Below are 9,491 nucleotides of genomic sequence, written 5' to 3' on the forward strand. Positions count from 1 at the left end.
ACATCTCCGCCTCTCGAAGGGTGTAAAATATAATATTTCGAGTTGTGAATTTACATCTCGGGTCCACCAGATGTAAAACCCGTAGTCGCGCGTCAACCGCCGTTCATTCCACTTCCGTGCCCCAATGTTCCTCCTCGTGCTCGGCCCCCGCCCAACCGTCGATCCACCTCCGCACCCCCCCCCCTTCCCCGGCCGCCGCCGCAGATTCTGCCCCTTAACACTCACTGCCTGCCGTCACACGACTCGTATCGGGCCGCCGCCACTCTGCTCCGCCCCGACCCCACACAGCCACCGCCGCCACGACCCCCCCCCCCCCTCCACCACCGTGCTCCACCCCTATCCCGACCCCGTTAGCTCGCCGCCGCCGCGTCTCTCCGGTGTTTTTGACATGGCGTTGAAGAAGACCCCGAAAGGCAACCCCGGGTTCTTCGGCGTGAGAGCGAAGCCCTCTGGCAACTTCGGGGTGGAGTTCTCCGACGCGGGCCGCCGCTCGTGGCTCGGCACGTACCCCACCACCCACGAGTCCGCGCGTGCCTACGATGTGGTGCTGTGGAGTGCTGGAAGGCTCGAGGAGCACCTCAACTTCCCGGAGATCGAGAGCCGGGTGGATGCGGAGATGCTTGTGCCGCTGGGCGTCCGGATGCAGGAGATTACGACGAAGAAGGCGACGAAGAAGCTGGCGGTTCTCGTCGGTCCCGGCGAGAGCGAGGAGGCGACATTGGCGAGGTTTGTCCGAGAGCATTCGTAATACGTCCAGGCCGAGCTGGAGCACTACTGGAAGTGCGGCGTCGAGGCGAAGAAGCAGGGGGTGAAGAAGGTGGACGAGGCCGGCCCCTCGACGGTGATCCGTATCGAGTCATCGGAGGAGGAATGGGTGACTCCGACGAGGAGGACGAGGGGTGCAACGATCCGGACTAGGACGAGTTCTGGGAGCAATTCCGCAGCTCCGACGATGAGTAGTTTCATCTAGTAGTTCAAATAAGTAGTAGTTGAATTTAGGTATGAAACTATGTTGAATTTCATGTTTGAACTATGTTGAAATGAAGTAGTAGTTGATTGTTTTCAGATTTTTACATCTCCATTTGCATTATTTGTTGGAGTTGCTATTTTACATCTTCAAAATACATCATCTGTTGGAGTTGAGACTTTTTTAAAGATGTAAAAAACACTTTTTGAAAATCTAAATCTGTTTACATCTCCAAAATTTGCATCATCTAGCGAAGATACTCTTACATGGTGTAGCATTTTTGGTTTCGAAGACACGAGCATCTTTGAAGATTATATGTGTCGGCAGGATTGAGCTCCAGTGACATGTCATACTGTCATTGCCCCCCCCCCCCCCCCTCCCCCCTATTGGAAGAATGGATTCAGTCGTCCAATTGATGGATCACTATGTATTATTATTAAAAAAATAGGGTAATATTTATGATTTTTTTTTTAAAGTACCCCTCTCCGAACCATCTGATCGAGAATCACCATGCAGATCGACAGTGTTACAACGTGACATGCACGTCACTGGGTCTTTCTCCGTGTCGGCAACCGTAGGGAGCACCCTTGAAGATATAATATGCTAAAATTAGTACTCTACTCGCCATCAGAGCACTGTGGCCAAGAGGGTCGCCCCAGTAGAGGAAACATTTACTGCGAGGGAAAAAATATTTTCGTAATTAGTTAGCTAAGTACGTAATTATGGAATCTCGGCAAATGGGAACAGGACGTTAGGAGCCGTCAACTGCAAACGGCCGTGCTACGTGCCTTCTATTTACTGGGTGCCGTGTGCTAGTGTGTGCCAAGCCGTACTCAGCTTAGAAGTCTTTTGCCGTGATCCCATGTTATGTACTCCCTCTGTCTAGGTGTGTAAGTCACTTTACGAAAATCAAATAATCTAAAAACATTTAGGCACGGTACATTAACTCCTTCCTCGTTTCTTGTTTTGTGACATATCAACCTATAATAGATGTGGGCCGTGCATGTTTTCAATGACTTGAGACTAACAAACATGACATGCATTGGTTAGTTCATTGCATGCAATGCTATTAATTAGCAAAAAGATATTAAGTTTTCTCGTTTTTCTCTCCGCCTTGGTCGCAGTGCACAACGTAAGATGACTTACACATCTGAACGGAGGAAGTACTGTAATTGGCAAATGCAAAAGTAATTGGTAACGGCGTTTTTTTTCTAATAGTGTTAATAAGTTACGTGGTGTAACACTTTTGTTTTTGAAGACACGTACATTTTTTTTAGAATCAAGACACGTACATCTTTGAAGATTATGTGTCGACGGGATTGAGATCCAGTGACATACTATAATGTCATGGGCCTCCCTCTTCATAATATCTGACCCAGAATCAACAGGCAGATCGACAATGTTACAGCGTGACATGCATGTCACTGGATCTCTCTCGGTGTCGGCAATGGTAGGGAGTATCGTTGAAGATTATTTGCAATGAGGAGAGCAATTCATATTCGTGCACAGCGAAGGCACTGTACCTACCTAACACGTAGTACTCTACTCGCCATCAGAGGACTGTGGAAAATAGGGTCGCCGCTGTAGAGGAGACATCGGCGAGGTGATCCCTACCCTGCCACTGGAGACGCGGTGGCCGCCGTTCGCGCACCGCCGATACCGTGGCTTCTGGGTGGCCGAGCGGTTCCTGCTCGCACTGACGGCCTTCAACGACCAATTCGAGCCGGCATCAGGCGATGTGCTCCTGGTCACCTGCCCCAACTCCGGCACCACGTGGCTCAAGGCCCTTCCTTCGCCACTGCGCACCGGCCGTCCACCCGTTCTTGGTCCGCAACCAGCACAGCTGCGTCATGTTCCTCGAAGGCGTCTTCTTCGGCCGCTCCTTCGACAAGGTGCGCGACGTCCTCGCCTGTTAGAATAAACCTGAGGCCAGCCGTTGATCATCCGAGGACCAAACAATAATACAAGCACAACATCGAGATTTGTTAACGAGGTTCACTGATATGGCTACATTCCCGAGGCTTGACTATGGGCGCACCTCCCCATGATACCGTTATAATACCGCATCTGGTCGCCTGGACGCCTGCACATGCCGCCAGCTTCTCCTGCATTTCTGTGCTATTATGTTGCCATATATTACGCCATGTGTCTATCCTCGCTATATATGAGAGGAATAGGATGCAAGTGTCCTACTTGGACACAACTTCATATTCTATATAAACACAATACAACTACAAGTCCAACTGTAACCTACGTTGTACATTATATTCGACACAATTTCAACATCACCCTCGTGCCCGTCCCTGCCCCGTGTGCTCGCCACCTACCAGGCCTACTCCCAGCTGCCGGAGCGCGTAACCCGCGTTACACTACTAGGAAAAGGGCTATAGATGATATGAACACTAATGACGCACAAGACATGTGATGCGCCATTACTATATACTAATGTGTTGGTGCGCCATTACTGTCCAAATACTAATGGCGCACTATATATACGGTGCGCCACTAGTAATATTTTTTTTCAAAACTAGTAATGGCGGCGCACCACATCCATGGTGCGCCACTAGTAATTTTTTTCCAATTTTCTTCATTTTTTTATTTTTTTTCAAAACTAGTAATGACGCAACACTCTCACGGTGCGCCATTACTAACTTGGCCCAAAAATTCCACCGAATACAACCCCGGACCGCCTTTTCAGATTTAAAAAAATAAAAGAAAATGATGGAAATGCCAAAAAAATAAAAGAAAATAAGTTTGCCATGTGATATGTGGTGTAGTTGTTCGGAAAATTTACAAATATGAATTTCGACTTTATTTGTAAAATCTCTCTGGAATTTGTAAAATGGGCATAACTTTTGCATGCGAACTCGGATTAAGAAGTTTCTTATATGAAAAATCATCTATTCAAAAAGTTACATCCAAATTTAATTGGGGGAATCCGTTAAACATTTTCAAAATCCTTAAAAACATAACAGAAAAAAAGTTACGGAGCTTTCAAAATCTAGAGGCAAAAAAATTCAAAAAATTCCAAACTTACTAGTGGCGCACCGTTTGCTAGGTGCGCCACTAGTAACAGAAAAAAAATTGGTATTGAAATTATTTTTTTGGAGTTGTTTTTCAAAAAATGATACGTAATATGACTGGAAAGTTTGAAATATTTTTCAAAATTTCATGGTACTCATGAACAAGAACAAAGTCCTAGACATCAACAAGGTTTAATAGGATTGATATGATAGATATATCAACAAGTGCCTGTTAAGTGAGGTGCTGCTGGGGTATGGATAGAACTGTGAAGTTAAGCGTGCTCAGACTAGACTAGTGTGAGGACGGGTGACCTTCCGGGAAGTTTGACCACTTAGTACGATTTGACTTGAGATTAAGCGTATTGACCCGAGATTAAGCCATAGTGACCCAAGATTAAGACTAAAACAAAAAAATTGGAAAAAAATTTGAAAACAAAATTTATGAAAAAATATTTGAAAAACAGTTGTTAGTAATGGCGCACTTCTATACTAAGTCAGATAATAATGACGCACCGTGGGCTATACTAATGGCGCACTGCCTGGTGCACCATTAGTATCTGGTATACTAATTCTGTGGTGAGTCATTAATAAAAAATTCTAATGGCGACATGCTAGTGGCGCACATGTAGTGCCGCCATTAGTCGGCAAAACAAGTGCGCCACTAGCAGGCCTTTTCCTAGTAGTGTTAGCCGGATCGTGTACATCTGCCGGGACTCCAAGGACGTGTGGTGTCGTGGTACTGGTTCCTCAAGAAGCTAGTCGCCTACATCGGCGCCGGCGATCACCAGCCTGAGGACCTCGACTTCGACAAGCTCTTCAGGGTCTTCTGCGACGGCCGCAACGGGTCCGGGCCGGTGTGGCGGCAGGCAGCCGAGTACTGGGAGGCGAGCAGGGAGGCCCGGACAAGGTGCTCTTTCTCAGGTACGAGGAGATGTTGCTCGACCCGCCGGGTAAACATCCGGAGGCTGGCGCGGTTCCTGGTGTGCTCGTTCACGGCGGAGGCACGGGCTTCTCGTTCAGTGACATTACCACGCGGAACAAGGTGGTGCGCGGTGGATTGGGTACCTTGCTAAATCTCATTCGACTGTTGATGATTACCTTGCTAAATCTCAACGAAGCTAAATCTCATTCGACTGGCCACGTGAGACTTCCGCGTGGACATTACCACACGAAGCTGTCGACAGGGTACCTTGCTAAATCTCATTCGACTGGGATTCATTTTGAAGTCTTAGTCAGCCACCCAGACATTAGATCTGCGAAAACACTAACGCCCACACGTGTGAGCGTTTGGCAACTCGCCCACACGCATAGATTCTCGTTCAATCAATTCTGCACGAATCTTGACGCGTTCTAGCAGTTTTTATGTGCCACGTAGGACTAAGCTGGTGAGTGGGCATTCATCTGGTCGCCCACACGTTCTTTTTCACCACACGGGGGGCTGGTGTGTGGGCGTTTATCACTTCGCCCACATGCCCGTCTCCTCGCCCATACCCAAAGCTGGCAGTTGCCATGTGTTTTCGCATGATACATGGCAACAATCCTACCGTACACGTAAGCAGATGGCAACTCTTTCTTTTACGTGGCAACTGCCCTAGCGTGCTTGTGAGAACATGGCAACTCTCTCTTTTACCCGAACATGTTTTTTTGCCATGTCTTTTTGTAGTCCTACATGGCAACTGCCTAGTGTTAGTGGGTGGCAACTCCTAAATTTTTGAAATCATGGCAACTGCAGTGGACCGGACCATACATGGCAACTGCAGTTGAGCAACCATGGCAACTGTAGTTGCCCGACATGGCAACCGAAGTTCAGCGACATGGCAACTGCAGCTAAACCAATATGGACGAGGGTCTGGACCATGGCAACTGTGGGACGCACGGTGACTGTACGCGGGGCGTGCGGGACCACGAGGTACGAGGCCTGACGTACGGGGCGTGTGGGCGTTATCTCTTTCGCCCACACGCACGCGTGTGAGAGGGATCGGAAGGGGAAAAAAGAGGTGTGTGTGCATTACTTGTTTTGCCCACACGTAGGTGTGTGGGCTGTTCCTCTTACACACCACACAAAATGTGTGGGCAAACCTCCTAACGCCCACACGTGTGGCACTTATCGCCGTCCTAGATCTGACCTCCTACACGCCCATGGACGCACTTAGGCACATCCGAGGCTAGTAGCCGGTAACACCTCAAATTTTCCCTTTAGCAACCGGACATATCCATTAGAAAACCTCGAATCCATAGAAATAAATGCAATGTAAAATTAGTCTAAATTCTCGCAGGCGATCGTTCTTGTTACACTATGTCCATTTGTCCTGATTCATAAAGCCCATTTGTCCCGGTTGCCAAATCAGGACTAAAGGGTCGGTACTAAAGCCCTCCCCCCCCCCCCCCCCCCCAAGTCTGAGCACGCTTAACTTTCGAGTTCTATTCCCCCTAGTTTCCAAGTCTGCATTTGTTGTTTTCCTGACAATACTAAGCTGTCAATCCTATTAACCCTTAGGAGTTGAACTTGAGCATTAAGCACCGTTTGAGTTTGAAACTATTATTCTATAACACAATAATTATTTATTAACACTAATATTTCTTGAATAAGTAGTTTGACCAGATTTCAAAATAGTTTGACCATAGTTTGACCAGATATGACCATAGTTTGACCAAAAGTAAAAAACTAACAATAATTATTTATTAACACTAATATTTCTTGAGTAAGTAGTTTGACCATAGTTTGACCAGATTTGACCATAGTTTGACCACAGTTTGACCAAAAGTCAAAAAACTAAAAAAATATTTATTAACACTAACATTTCTTGAATAAGTAGTTTGACCATAGTTTGACCACAATTTGACCAGATTTCACAAAAAATCAAAAAAACTAAAATTTGAGCATATTTTTTTTCCTTTCAGAATTTAAGGATTTTAACAATTTGAAAACAGGCCTACGGCTGTCAAAATTGGATGCGGATTTTCGTGCTGATTTTCTTTGATATATTATGCGTTTTTTCGACATCGTATGCAAAAGATATGTCCGTTTTACTTTTTCATAACACTCTTTTTGCAAAACATGTCCAAATTTAAGTTTTTTAATTTTCCTAACTACTCCCTCTGTCCCAAAATATAAAAACGTTTTTGACACTAGTGTAGTGTGAAAAACGTTGTCATATTGTGGGACGAAAGGAGTAGTAGATGTAGTAATATAACTACATCTCGAAAGATTTTAATTTTTAAAGTTTTTATCATGTTCTTTTGCTTTTTACAAAATTGAAAAAGCGATCGGGGGGGAGGGGGGGGGAGGGGTAGAGTTTGAACCTTTAGTCCCTGTTTGAGACACGAACCGAGACTGAAGGGCATCGCACCCTTTAGTCTCGGTTAGTGTCTCAAACCGGGACTAAATTTCCCATTTCAACCGGGACTAATGCCTTCCCGACGCCTTAGCCGCTCGAACCGGGACAAATGCTCACATTAGTCCCGGTTCGTGATGCAACTGAGACTAATTTGTATATTGGCTGTGACCAAAGCCTTGTTTTCTACAAGTGTTATTCCGGTCGTGTCCATGTCTGGGGCCGGCTGAGCCCCTCGGAGTGAAGGTGCTGTCGCTGACGAGGTAGAGTAGGACATGGGACACGCACCGGCTAACGAAACATGAGGTGCCGACGTCTCTCATGCCCTACTCTTCCTCGTCGGAGCCCAAGGCCTGCACATCGCTGGTCGAAATGAGGTCGCTGATGGATCCATTGTGTCGGAGCTCGACACGTCCACCACGATGGGGTTGCAGCCCCAGGGGTTGCAGGTCAGCCGCAGCAGCGTCGGAGAGTGCGACTCTGACTCGCCGTCATTTTCCGCGTGGGCTTTGGCAGCCTCCCGCGCACGCTGCCTCCGGAGGGTGTCGGTCAGCCTGGGCATTTGACACCATTATGAGGGTCCGTCACCGACCAATGACCAAGCCATCCATCGAGACGTATAGGGGGTTTAGGGTGCCCGGTGTAGATGCTCTTAGGATCCGTGCAGGGGCACGTGAGCAGTTCGAGCGTGCTTATGTCTTGCGGCATCGCGGCCCGAGCAGTTCGGTGGACGGGCGGAAGAACCCGTGCGGATTGGATCAAGCACAAAGAATGAATGTATGTATTTTTTTTGAATTTTATGTATGTATTGTTTTAATTGTGTTCATGATTAGTAGTACCAAATAAGCAGATTTATACTCCACAATCCACATTGCTTTGTTTTAATTGTGATCACATTTTTATGCTGATCATCTATTTGAAAAATGCTAAATGGATACACGGATGTATAATGCGATGAAAAGGAAAATACACATCAAGAACATATATTTGAAAAAAGTCACGTATTTAGGAAACTTAAAACATCTACACAAAAAATGGTTCAGCTGCTTAAGAAAAATGTTAAATGTGTACATAAAAATGCTCTTGATGTATACAAAATATGCACATTGTGTGTGTGTGTGAAAAAACTGTTTACGACGTGTGTAAAAAATGCATAAAGAATGTTTACCACGTATGTGAATTTTGTTGACCATGTATTAAAAAAATCCAAAATTTGAATTAAGAAAAAGAATAGATTGTGTATTTAAAAATATTCAACATGAATAAAAACAAACAATTTTCAGATGTACACTAAAAGTATACATCATGTCTATAAAAAGTAGTGATGTGTTGAACAAAAAAGTAACCAATGAAAACCAACAAACAAAAAAGAAAACCAAAATATAAATAAGAAAAAACAAAGTAAATAGGTGAGAAACAATGAAAACCGAAGCATAAGAAAGAAAAAGCTAAACCCAACGAAAATCAAGGAAAAAACAAGGTAAACCGAAGTAAGATAATGAAAATTGTGAATACGATGCAAACAAAGGCGAAAACCAAAAAAAAAAGACACACCGACGAAAAAAGAAGAGGAAACCGTGCTTAACACGACTTGCTAAAACCGTGCTTACCACAATTTTTTTTTGCAGATGAAAGGGACTTTTATTCATCACTCAAGAGCATGTTCAAACTTACATAGATCAGGGACAGCACCTGGCCCCGGCCCCAACAATACAACCGTGCGACATTCAGTTCTACCAAAATTAGCTAGATAATGACTGATGCTATTCTGCTCCCTACAAATATGAGCTAGCTTAACTACTCTTCCTTCCGACATAAGCCTCCTTATCTGATCCACCATCATGAAGTAACGGGATCGATCTCTGTCTACTGCTGTGATCATGTTAAGAGCAACAGCGTAATCTATCTCCACTTCAACAGGTAGCTACGTTCACTGCAAGGCAAGGTTAATCCCCTCCAAGCAGGAAAAGAAGTTTGCTTCTAAAGGTTCTGCACATCCCCTCAGTCCTCTGCATGATGAGAAGATGATCTTGCCTGAGCTGTCTCGCAGAATCATTATGGCGCCCGTCTTTCCGGTGAAGGCGCAGGACGAGCCGTCGACGTTGCGCTTGGTCCATCCGTCTGCCGGAGGAGTCCATCGTGATCGCGCCTCATCTGCAACCTGAG

The 9,491-nt window shown here is 45.7% G+C and overlaps 1 pseudogene; it reads left to right on the forward strand.

Moving 5' to 3' along the window:
• The first annotated feature begins 388 nt into the window (after window positions 1-388).
• Window positions 389-5,063, forward strand: LOC123158730 (cytosolic sulfotransferase 12-like; annotated as a pseudogene).
• The last annotated feature ends 4,428 nt before the right edge of the window (window positions 5,064-9,491 follow it).

Source organism: Triticum aestivum, chromosome 7B (assembly GCF_018294505.1).
Source record: "Triticum aestivum cultivar Chinese Spring chromosome 7B, IWGSC CS RefSeq v2.1, whole genome shotgun sequence".
Taxonomy (NCBI): domain Eukaryota; kingdom Viridiplantae; phylum Streptophyta; class Magnoliopsida; order Poales; family Poaceae; genus Triticum; species Triticum aestivum.